The sequence below is a fragment of the Pseudochaenichthys georgianus genome, chromosome 14 (assembly GCF_902827115.2).
Source record: "Pseudochaenichthys georgianus chromosome 14, fPseGeo1.2, whole genome shotgun sequence".
Taxonomy (NCBI): Eukaryota; Metazoa; Chordata; class Actinopteri; order Perciformes; family Channichthyidae; genus Pseudochaenichthys; species Pseudochaenichthys georgianus.
Window position 1 is genome coordinate 37551 of NC_047516.1, and position 13409 is coordinate 50959.

Below are 13409 nucleotides of genomic sequence, written 5' to 3' on the forward strand. Positions count from 1 at the left end.
ATCACCTGAAGCCCCGCCCTCTGTTTAGCGAGCTGCAGGAGCTGCTTGAGAGACTGACGGGCTGTCAGGAGAGAGAGGGAGAGAGAGGGAGAGAGAGAGAGTGAGGGAGAGGATCCGTTTCTCCCGTGTTATTATTCAAAGTTGATGTAAACTTCTGAATAATGTACGTTATCTACTACAAGTAGTTTGTTTGAATGTAATAATTATGTTGTTTGTGGAATCATTTATTGAAAAATGAATCTGAATGTTTCGATCTGTTACGATTATAAACTGGTAATTACCTGCTAACGGAAACTCTGCTACACAACTCTTATTATTGAAATACGACCGGTAAGTTTCAAATTAGTCCGGTAAAATAAATTCTGCCCGGACATTTGACCGGCGAGAAAAAATCCTAGCGGAAACCCTGACACACACACACACACACACACACACACACACACACACACACACACACACACACACACACACACACACACACACACACACACACACACACACACACACACACACACACACACACACACACACACACACACACACACACACACACACACACGTTAAAGTATGCCACACTTTTTTATATCAAGACCTTCTGAGTGTTTATTGACAACTTAAATATATGCAGGATTGTATTTTTTCATTTAGTCGATGTATCTTTTATTAAAGCATAAAGAATATTAACATCTTCCCTTCATCTCGTTAAACTACTGAAGCTCAGATCACCTGAGCTTTTGAGTGATCAGAATATGCATCAATGTGTCAGCTGACTCTGAAGCAAAGGAAGATACATTAGTTGTAAAATAGCAGCCGTTGTTCCCGTCCTGAGTAAATCAAGCCTCAGACGGCTCGCGGTCGGTCCTCCGGCTGCAGGCGAGTCTGGTGGAAGCCTGGAGAACGCTTTATTAAAACAAACCCTTTCTTCGAACTAAATGATAAAACACTAATTATAAAAGGCTCACAGCGACGATGACGGAGGTTGTTTGATAATGCTTCAGAGAGGATCCTGAGTGCCTCACGTTGGGAGTGCTGGAGAGTTGCTCGTGCCGTGTATCGTGTCTGCACGTAGAAAACGAGTGATACTCATTGTGGTTTTCTCACATATTTATTCACTGCAAGAAATTACCTTAACAAGTATTATCATCGTGTGTTCAGGAGTTTTTATTTATTCAAATTAATAAAATATGATGATGCTTTTATGTCGTTGGGAGATTGGCTGCGAGTTGACCCAATGTTACAAGATTAAAATGCTATGATGCGTTGTCGGTGTAAAATAATCATAATGTCCCGATCAACACATCTCGGTCACAATGACTTCCTGAACAAATGTTAGATTGAATTAAAACGCTTTTTCCAGAATAAAAAAGGGTACTCGCCTTCATGATGTTAACACAACAACATGCCACACTTCTTCAATACGTCTTGTTTGTGTGGTGTTTGTCACGAGACATATTTACACGACACAGTTGATTAAAGATTTCTTATTAAAAATGCTTTGTTTACTCAATTTTTTTTTCCTGACTTCTTTCCTCAGAATATACCCACTGCTAATAAAAGATAAGTCTGCAATGTATGTAAAAAGAATGGGCTGATAACGAGGTAGACAGGATCATCATCAATATCAGCATATGCAGACATATAACCATTACAGAGAGATAATGAACTCCTAAAAGTCCCCATCAGTGCTCCTACCCTGCAGTCGCAACACGGGACCAGTAGATGGAGCTAAAAGGTTTAAAATAGATGTTAAACTCCAGCCTGCCCAAAACATACTTTCATACAATTCTCATGAAGTCCTGAACATGCATACTGAATGTCATTGTGCACAAAAACCCATTAACAAACCTTCCTGTTGATGTATCATTTGATTTATTAAGTCACCAAATATTAGGATACCTGGGAGGTCATAGTGTTTTTTTATATGAACTCCGTGTGGAGTAGACCAGGGGTTCCCAAACGTTGCCATGGACCCCACATAGCACGATGCTCTGGCGGGGACCCCCTGCTGCAATTTGTTTTTTAATGATGAGGACATTATGATGGAGAATATGACTAATTAATCATACAGCTTAATACATTTTCTTAATATATATTTGTACTAATAATCAGTTATTCTTCAAAATGTTTTTGTATTTATCTTTTGATTGTGTGTTCTGTTTTAAACATTCTTAACACAATATTAAACAGTCATATCAACAGTAAACATATTTTTAAAGTGATTTCTGTCTTTATAATATTATATAATTTTGAACTGTAATATGAACAATTAACATATATTTTTAGAATTTTTGAAAGCTACTTATGCCTCAATAGTATTATATATAATATTTAACAGTAATATTAACAATAAACATATTTATATTCATATATATAAACATCAATATTTGCTGCAGCCGTGCTCTCATCCGGCTGCAGAGCGAAATATCCACGAGCTCTCACTCGCTCCAAAAGCTGAGCAGATACTCAGTTTCACTCTCAGTAGCCGCAGCTCGATTCTGATTAGCTTGAAGGGCGGTCGTGTGATTTAAAAACAAAAAAATATTAATAAATAAAAAATATTAAAAGATTGGCATCAAAGGAGGACACATAGATTGATAGATATGCAGTTAATAATAACATAAAAAAAAGAAAAAAAATGTAACTTTAAAAAAAAAAGAAAATTCCCCTTTCCCTCAAACTTTGCATGACCCCCCTGGCGGCCCCCCGGGGGGGTCGGGGCCCCCGCTTTGAAAAACACTGGAGTAGACTATGAGTCTGTGGGGGCTGCGGCATCGCGGCTGCTGACAGGAAGCGCCTGAACAGACTGGTTAAGAAGGCCAGCTCTGTCCTGGGGGTCCTCTGGAGGTGGTGGGAGACAGGAGAATAGCAGCCAAGCTGTCCTCCCTGCTGGACAACGTGTCCCAACCATAGCCTGTCTAGTCCCAACCCCCCCAGGACACTCTGTCCTCACTGTGCAGCTCCTTCAGTGACAGGCCGGTGTCTCACGGATAGATACCACGGGTCCTTCCTGCAGCGGTCAGGCTGTATAACCCCCCCCCCCACACACACAACAACAAAGACTGAAACACTCCTGTTGTGCAATATATATATACTGTATATATTTATACCATAAATAACTGTGCAATATACTGTATACTTCCACCTTTAATACTTTCAACTGGCTGCTATACTTTCAAAACTGGTACTGGTACTGGATGTGTATTGAGTGAATTTTAAATTGCGTAGTCTACTTATATTTTTAATATGTTATGCATGCTTGCTTATTAATACTAAGCTATTTTTGGCTTTTTACTTATCAAATATCATTGCGGCTAGTTCATAATAGCTCTTATACTAAATATTGTTCTTTCCACGGTCTCATGGCCGGCTGCTGCAGAGCGGGCTGACAGAGTGTTGGCCTCTGTGTAGCTTACGGCTGTGACACAAACACTGGGTATAAGCTAACTGCAGCAGGCGAGGGTTTGACGTGGTTGGGTTGGTTCAGCTGGGCACTCAAGGATATTGGTAAAACATCGGTCATACATTAATGATGCTTTCTTGGCTCATGTCCACAATCTCTACAAATAGAGTCATCCTGGGTGAACACAGAACCCATTACACTCCCAACCTGGGGGCCAACGTAAGGGTCTCATACTTCTCAAGGGGGACACAGGGGCTTATTGATTTCATGTGATTGAATATAGCTTTTTTAATATACAATGTTGGCTTGGAATCTGGAGCTTTATATTTACAGCACCCTCCCTCTTTGCTGGAAGACATCTACAGAGCAATGTTCGAGCGTCAGAGAGAAGACAGAACGCAATATGTCAGAGAAGAAGCCTTTTGAGTATAATGCTTGTAAAACATGTTTTAAAGTATCTTCTCAGTTATTATGTTTACTATTTGGGTTTATCGTACAGTTCTTGACCAATAAAAGATAATGAGAGATCCTATTGTCCAACAGCATGACACATGCTGGATATGTAGTGAATATCGAGAGTTTTGCATTGTAGAACTTTGTTGTGAACAGTAAACTAAAGAAGTTGATCAAAAACTTTTAACTGTTGCATGTTTGGAGCTCTGGGGAGGACACTGCCCCCTAGTGGTCTGGTTGCATCACTGTTGCCACAGCAGCCAGTAATGAGCGTTAATGTTTCTGAAACAATCTTTAATGAGGTCCGCGGTGAGCCGCTTCCACACAAACACTTATCAACAGTGTCTGATGGTAATTAGCCCGGTGGGAGCAGAGAGAGAGGCCCGGTGATAGATGTGTGTCGAGGCGCTAATGAAGGCTCCTGGGATCCACAGGGACTCAATGCATGATGACACGTTGGCAGCTGAAGTATGCTTCCACACTCCACAGCAAGAAAATACAGCAATTTAGGGATTTAGGGAAACTTGACATTCGTTGTCATAAACAAGCATTTGAATATGAGAACTTCCCGCAATGAGCTTATTGCCCCGTTTGTCTTAAATCATTCCATGATCTTTATATTTACAGATTGATATTTAGCCCTCCCGCCAAGCACTCCGTCAGCAAGGCGCTACATTGTTATAATGACTTCAAACAGTTGGTGGAGGACTTCCCCCTGGAAATGCTGCCATTAACATAAAACATAGATAAAGTAATGGTTTTCCCAGTTTCCATCCATCCATCTTCTCCGCTTATCCGTGGTCGGGTCGCGGGGGTAGCAGTTCCAGCAGAGAGCCCCAAACCTTCGTTTCCCCGGCCACACGTTTTCCCAGTTTGGTGATAAATGAACAGAACTCCGCATCAAACAAGTTCCGCTCCATCTTTATGAAAGCCTTTCCAGAGCGCACACTTCTAGAGGTTCAGAGAAACTAAGGATGACCGACTGGAAAGAGGAAGCAAAGAGAGAAGTGTGAAGGTAAAGACAGAAGGCTGAAGGCTGGAGTTCCTCTGGAGGTTTGCTGTCCGTCGGCCCCTGAACGCCTCACTGCCGCTTTTAATTCAATCAACCTGCCGGTCACTGAGACGCCAGGGAGCTCTGAGGCCTCCAGGACACTCAGCCCATTAATCACACACACACACACACACACACACACACACACACACACACACACACACACACACACACACACACACACACACACACACACACACACACACACACACACACACACACACACACACACACACACACACACACACACACACACACACACACACACACACACACACACACACACACACACACACACACACACACACACACCCACGACCAAGATCAATATAGTTTGACGATGTGCTTACTGGACTTCGTCTGTTATTTTTGAAAACATGGTAAAACATGTTTGATAGCGTATCATAATTGTTGTAGTGATTGATATACAGAACAAGCTTATAAGGGACATGACGGTCTCTTTTCATGTAAACTCAAACATAGAAACTCAAAAGCTTCAGAACTTTAGGTCTTAACATATTTTGAATGACTTACAGTTTGTGAAGACGAAACTGTAAAAACATTGCTCACGATCTGCTAATCTGAAAGCACCGTTACAATCCTTGAGTACGGAGCATCCAACATCAAACAGTGCTATCTGTTCATTGCACCGCAAGCGGACAATTGTATACAAGTTGTTTTGTTTTTTCTTTGTATTGTTTCTGTTCTGATGTTATATAAAGCATCTTTAAGCATTAGGAAAGTGCTATATTAATCCCATGTATTATTATTAGTATTATTATTAATGAGATTATTATCAATGTTCTACAAATGGCTCTTTTATCCTGATGGGAACGTGAATGTTCCCAGCAAATTGTGTGGGGGTTCGGTGCCTTGCTCTAGGCTAGGGCACCTCGATAGGGCACAGGAGGTGAATCAGCACCTCGATAGGGCACAGGAGGTGAATCGGCACCTCGATAGGGCACGGGAGGTGAATCGGCACCTCGGTAGGGAACAGGAGGTGAATTGGCACCTCGGTAGGGAACAGGAGGTGAATTGGCACCTCGGTAGGGAACAGGAGGTGAATCAGCACCTCGGTAGGGAACAGGAGGTGAATTGGCACCTCGATAGGGCACAATACAGATTTTTGAGGAATCAGGTCAAACTGTGCAGTGGCGGTTCTAGACCAGTTTGACTCGGGGGGCCAGTTATTTTCTGAGGGGGGGACAATAAATGCAGGACGAAACAGAGAACTAGACAGTATGAAGTAATTGCGCATAAGAAAACAATGCAATACAGTTATTGGTATTTGTTTCAGTACACTTATTTATTTCAGATATATCTTAAAGTTATTACTGTTAGCTTCAGCTTAAGTTATAGTACCATTTTTGCACTAACACCATATTTATATAAAAATAAAGGCAATGAACAGTTACATCTCTACTTTACATAAGGGTGTCTGCATCCCAGGCTGTTGTTTCCTTCCCAAAATCTCACATTACAAACAAAATCTTGCGGTTTTTGGCAAACCGATCAACAAGTTTACGCAACAAGAGTACCAGAAAATATACATTTTTAAATCCACAGAAAAGGATTTAATGTAAAAGTCTACAAATCTTAAATGTTGACTTTAAATGAAATAAAATACATGGATATAGATAGAAAACATAGATTTCAGATGTATTATTTCCCATAAGCACAGACACGTAGGCTATTTATCAAACATGAAGACTGAATACAGAATGCACACCTGTTCTGCACGCGCACTAATCAGTTTCGTCTATTCCGTCACATTTCTAATAAACGTGATATCTGGAAAACACACAGATTTACATATAAAAATAAAGGCAATGAACAGTTACATCTCTACTTTGCAGGGTGTCTGCATCCCAGGCCGTAGTTTCCTTCCCAAAATCTCACATTACAAACTAAATCCTGCGGTCTTTGTGATTTCTGGCAAACCGATCAACTAATAAGTCAAGATTCAAAGCCTTTGACCTCCTTGACTCCATACTAAGCAGACCCAGGTTGCTCAGTCTCTCATCAGTGATGGTGGATCTGAGAAAAGCTTTGCTTCAATGTAGAAAAGCTACGCTCACAGGAAGCAGAACTGACTGGGATTGCGACTGCTATTTTGCAGAGCTCAAAAAACACTTCTTTATAGGCTCAATGAACCGAACAAGCTCCACTGTACCATCAGGTCTCTGCGTCCCAGTCTTTATTTTCCCATCTAACATTCTGCTGAACTGATGGAGCTCAAGCCCCAAGTCCTCAATATGTGCATCATACAACTGAGCAAATGAAAACAGAGTTGTCTCCTTCAGAGAGGCTTCACTGTTGGGGGTAAGAGCTTGGATGCTATTCATCACGTCACAGTTTGTGTTTGAAAACCGTCTATTAAGCTCATTGAGCATCTGATCAATGGCAGGGAGAAGAAGGCTGTACGAAGCCCGTGTTTCTGTCTCCCTCTGTCCAACAGGTACGAAGCTTTCAGCAGGTTTAGAGCTCAGTCGTTTTGCTGCTGGCTGTATTGCAGTATCACATTGCACTTCATCCCACAAGTTATCAAATAATGACTCCTGCCTGAAGTCATTCAATGTCTGAACTCAAGATCCAACTAAATGCACAGCCTTTGAAAGGTCTGGATGGAGACTGCAACATGTCAGAGAGAAATGTTGTTTCTGCAAACACTTTACGGAGTGTTACAAGATGCACAATGAATTCTAGATCGCTCTGTGCCAGCAGACCACGTGCCTCAACAGATCTCTCACCATTGCGTGCTTGGGCTATGTCTTGCAGTACTCGCTTGAGGGCCGGTAATCTATCCATAATGTTAATGTTTCCATTATGCTACAATGATGGGGAGTTGTCTTTTCTCTTACTGTGCCACAGAACAACACAAACACTTGTATTTGTATTGTTATTATTTTTAAAGTAAAGTAACTTGTTACTATAGTTACTTTTATAATTTAGTAACTAATAAAGTAACTTGTTACTTTTTTGAGAGCATTACATTACATTACATGTTATTTGTTAGACGCTTTTATCCAAAGCGACTTACATACAGTACTGTGGGCAATCCCCACAGGAGCAATTTGGGGTGAAGTGTCTTGCCCAGGGACACAACGACATGCTGACTGCAGTGGGACTCGAACTTGCTAGCCCCTGATTCGAAGTCCAGCACTCTATCCACTTAGCCACAGCCGAGAGCAGTAACTATAAATATTACTAGTTACTTTTTAAAAGTAACTTGCCCAACACTGGTAATAAATCATCATTTTTTCCACTTTTCATTTTTAGGGGGGGCCACAGGGGGGTCAGAGGCCAGTGTTAGGGGGGTACCCCTGCCCCCCCCCCCCCTAGAACCGCCCCTGAAACTGTGGCATCATCATTTGCAAAACTAGCTTTCCTGGTGTCAGGATCTCAGCAGAGGAGGACAGTCCCTGCAGGGTTCTGATCTCTGTGCGGTGTTAACCCCTAAGGAACCGCCTATTAAAGTTTCTGCAACAACAAGATACTGTTCCATTACTTACTTTTATATTACTAACTTCAAAGTTTATTAGACAGCTTTCAAGTTATTTAACATGTTGCTGGTTCAGACGTACAACAATCATGGGTAATTTGTATGACATAAGAACACATTTATGACTAACTAAACTGTTTACTACAGTATTTTCAGACTGCTTTGACAGTGAGCTAGTGTACTGATTGCTCCTCTTACGTTTCACACTACAGTCCAGTTGGTGCGGTAAGCATCTCTAACTGTATGCTGGGAAAAGGGCCAGTTTGTTTAATCTCTCAATGTAGATGTACCTGTGGCCAGCTAAGCCAAGAAGACACAACAAAATAAGATTCCATCTTGTATGAGTGGTAGATTCGTCTTTTCACTTATTATTCTGTCCCAGGCGGTCTGCCCAACACACCCTAACCTGATTTTAGACAACAGCAAAAACAAGACGAAAGTTGAATTCCTGGCACTGTTCCTATTTGTATACATCTATAAAAGCTACATACAGTAAAGTAGCTTTAGGAGGTGTAACGCAAGGTTAATACTACAATAATTGTCACATGTTACGATATATTCAATCAGGTGGGGAGATTCTGGGGAAAAGAAAACAAACCATTCTGAATGGTTATTATTTTTGATTGAACCAGTTGGCAACAGTTGCAGTTTCATGAAAGTCAACTTGAGGCTGACTCCAAAAGGTACCAATCTCTATAGACACACATGTTAACATAATTCCCAACTCTACAGTAGAAACATGTTTACGGCCTGGTGCAAAAAAGAGTTTCAGTCTCTTTACCCCTTCAATAACAACTGTACAGGAGGGAACTTTTACATAACTCATCTGTTCAAAATATAAGAGACAGACGTGCAATAGATGCCGTGTGTAAATTGAAAAGATAATACATTTGCAACATAGGTAGTCCAAATGTTTGGAAATGCATGTGTGTATAATAGGAAGATGAATCCACGAGGATATCCATCCAGGACCGATGATCCAGGACCACAGCCACGACTCAAGATCCAGCGCTCGCGATCCAGGACACAGGACCGCAGGATCATCCATGACTCCGGATCCCAGCATATATAGACACCAAAAAGAAAGACATTTGGGGAAGCTGGGTTAATCGGAACATGAGAGGACACGGGTATAGACAGAGAGAAGGAAGAAGTAAGATGTCCCCCGACAAACTAAGCCTATATCAGCAAAACTAGGGGCTGAATCTAATCAGCCCTAACTATAAGCTTTATCAAAAAGGAAGGTCTTAAGCGCACTCTTAAAAACGGATAGGGTGTCTGCCGCCCGAACACAAACTGGAAGCTGATTCCACAAATGTGGAGCTTGATAAGAAAAGGCTCTGGCTCCCATTGTACTTTTAAAGATTCTAGGAACAACCAACAACCCTGCATTCTTGGAACGCAATGCCCTAGTAGGACAGTAGGGTATAATGAGTTCTTTAAGGTAAGATGGCGCCTGCCCATTAAGGGCTTTGTAGGCGAGAAGAAGAATTTTAAATTCTATCCTGTGTTCTATAGGGAGCCAGTGTAAGGCAGCCAGAACAGGAGTAATGTGGTCCCTTTTCCTAACTCTGGTTAGTACACGAGCCGCAGCATTTTGAATCAGCTGAAGCGACTTGATTGACTTCTTGGTACTCCCTGATAATAAAGAGTTACAATAATCCAGCCTAGAAGTAACAAATGCATGGACTAGTTTCTCTGCATCGTTTTGAGGCAAGATATGCCTGATTTTTGCAATGTTACGTAGATGGAAGTAGGCGGTCCTTGATGGAAGTAGGCGGTCCTTGAAATTGATTTTTTTGATTCACAGGAGGTGAATCAGCACCTCGATAGGGCACAGGAGGTGAATCGGCACCTCGATAGGGCACAGGAGGTGAATCGGCACCTCGATAGGGCACAGGAGGTGAATCAGCACCTCGGTAAGGCACGGGAGGTGAATCGGCACCTCGGTAGGGCACAGGAGGTGAATTGGAACCTCGGTAGGGCACAGGAGGTGAATTGGAACCTCGGTAGGGAACAGGAGGTGAATTGGCACCTCGGTAGGGAACAGGAGGTGAATTGGCACCTCGATAGGGCACAATACAGATTTTTGAGGAATCAGGTCAAACTGTGCAGTGGCGGTTCTAGACCAGTTTGACTCGGGGGGCCAGTTATTGTGTGAGGGGGGCAATAAATGCAGGACGAAACAGAGAACTAGACAGTATGAAGTAATTGCGCATAAGAAAACAATGCAATACAGTTATTGGTATTTGTTTCAGTACACTTATTTATTTCAGATATATCTTAAAGTTATTACTGTTAGCTTCAGCTTAAGTTATAGTACAATTTTTGCACTAACACCATATTTATATAAAAATAAAGGCAATGAACAGTTACATCTCTACTTTACATAAGGGTGTCTGCATCCCAGGCTGTTGTTTCCTTCCCAAAATCTCACATTACAAACAAAATCTTGCGGTTTTTGGCAAACCGATCAACAAGTTTACGCAACAAGAGTACCAGAAAATATACATTTTTAAATCCACAGAAAAGGATTTAATGTAAAAGTCTACAAATCTTAAATGTTGACTTTAAATGAAATAAAATACATGGATATAGATAGAAAACATAGATTTCAGATGTATTATTTCCCATAAGCACAGACACGTAGGCTATTTAACAAACATGAAGACTGAATACAGAATGCACACCTGTTCTGCACGCGCACTAATCAGTTTCGTCTATTCCGTCACATTTCTAATAAACGTGATATCTGGAAAACACACAGATTTACATATAAAAATAAAGGCAATGAACAGTTACATCTCTACTTTGCAGGGTGTCTGCATCCCAGGCTGTAGTTTCCTTCCCAAAATCTCACATTACAAACTAAATCCTGCGGTCTTTGTGATTTCTGGCAAACCGATCAACTAATAAGTCAAGATTCAAAGCCTTTGACCTCCTTGACTCCATACTAAGCAGACCCAGATTGCTCAGTCTCTCATCAGTGATGGTGGATCTGAGAAAAGCTTTGCTTCAATGTAGAAAAGCTACGCTCACAGGAAGCAGAACTGACTGGGATTGCGACTGCTATTTTGCAGAGCTCAAAAAACACTTCTTTATAGGCTCAATGAACCGAACAAGCTCCACTGTACCATCAGGTCTCTGCATCCCAGTCTTTATTTTCCCATCTAACATTCTGCTGAACTGATGGAGCTCAAGCCCCAAGTCCTCAATATGTGCATCATACAACTGAGCAAATGAAAACAGAGTCGTCTCCTTCAGAGAGGCTTCACTGTTGGGGGTAAGAGCTTGGATGCTATTCATCATGTCACAGTTTGTGTTTGAAAACCGTCTATTAAGCTCATTGAGCATCTGATCAATGGCAGGGAGAAGAAGGCTGTACGAAGCCCGTGTTTCTGTCTCCCTCTGTCCAACAGGTACGAGGCTTTCAGCAGGTTTAGAGCTCAGTCGTTTAGCTGCTGGCTGTATTGCAGTATCATATGGCTCAGAAATGTTCAACACTTCATCCCACAAGTTATCAAAAAATGACTCCTGCCTGAAGTCATTCAATGTCTGAACTCAAGATCCAACTAAATCCACAGCCTTTGAAAGGTCAAGGGATGGAGACTGCAACATGTCAGAGAGAAATGTTGTTTCTGCAAACACTTTACGGAGTGTTACAAGATGCACAATGAATTCTAGATCGCTCTGTGCCAGCAGACCACGTGCCTCAAGAGATCTCTCACCATTGCGTGCTTGGGCTATGTCTTGCAGTACTCGCTTGAGGGCCGGTAATCTATCCATAATGTTAATGTTTCCATTATGCTACAATGATGGGGAGTTGTCTTTTCTCTTACTGTGCCACAGAACAACACAAACACTTGTATTATTATTGTTATTATTTGATGGAGAGCCTTCTCCATCGCTGCCCCCCCCCCTCTGGAACTCCCTCCCACAACACATCAGAGACTGCACTGACCCCCCCACTTTCAAAACACTGACCAAAACACACCTCTTCAGACTGGCTTTTAATCTGTGAATTATGCTGTATTGCTGTTCTAATAACTTTTAAATTCTATTTTATCATGTTTTATCACCACTGTAAAGCGTCTTTGAGCACCTGGAAAAGTGCTTTGAAATGCAATGTATTATTATTATTATTATTTTTAAAGTAAAGTAACTTGTTACTATAGTTACTTTTATAATTTAGTAACGAATAAAGTAACTTGTTACTTTTTTGAGAGCAGTAACTATAACTATTACTAGTTACTTTTTAAAAGTAACTTGCCCAACACTGGTAATAAATCATCATTTTTTCCACTTTTCATTTTTAGGGGGGGCCACAGGGGGGTCAGAGGCCAGTGTTAGGGGGGTACCCCTGCCCCCCCCCCCCCCTAGAACCGCCCCTGAAACTGTGGCATCATCATTTGCAAAACTAACTTTCCTGGTGTCAGGATCTCAGCAGAGGAGGACAGTCCCTGCAGGGTTCTGATCTCTGTGCGGTGTTAACCCCTAAGGAACCGCCTATTAAAGTTTCTGCAACAACAAGATACTGTTCCATTACTTACTTTTATATTACTAACTTCAAAGTTTATTAGACAGCTTTCAAGTTATTTAACATGTTGCTGGTTCAGACGTACAACAATCATGGGTAATTTGTATGACATAAGAACACATTTATGACTAACTAAACTGTTTACTACAGTATTTTCAGACTGCTTTGACAGTGAGCTAGTGTACTGATTGCTCCTCTTACGTTTCACACTACAGTCCAGTTGGTGCGGTATGCATCTCTAACTGTATGCTGGGAAAAGAGCCCGTTTGTTTAATCTCTCAATGTAGATGTACCTGTGGCCAGCTAAGCCACAACAAAATAAGATTCCATCTTGTATGAGTGGTAGATTCGTCTTTTCACTTATTATTCTGTCCCAGGCGGTCTGCCCAACACACCCTAACCTGATTTTAGACAACAGCAAAAACAAGACGAAAGTTGAATTCCTGGCACTGTTCCTATTTGTATA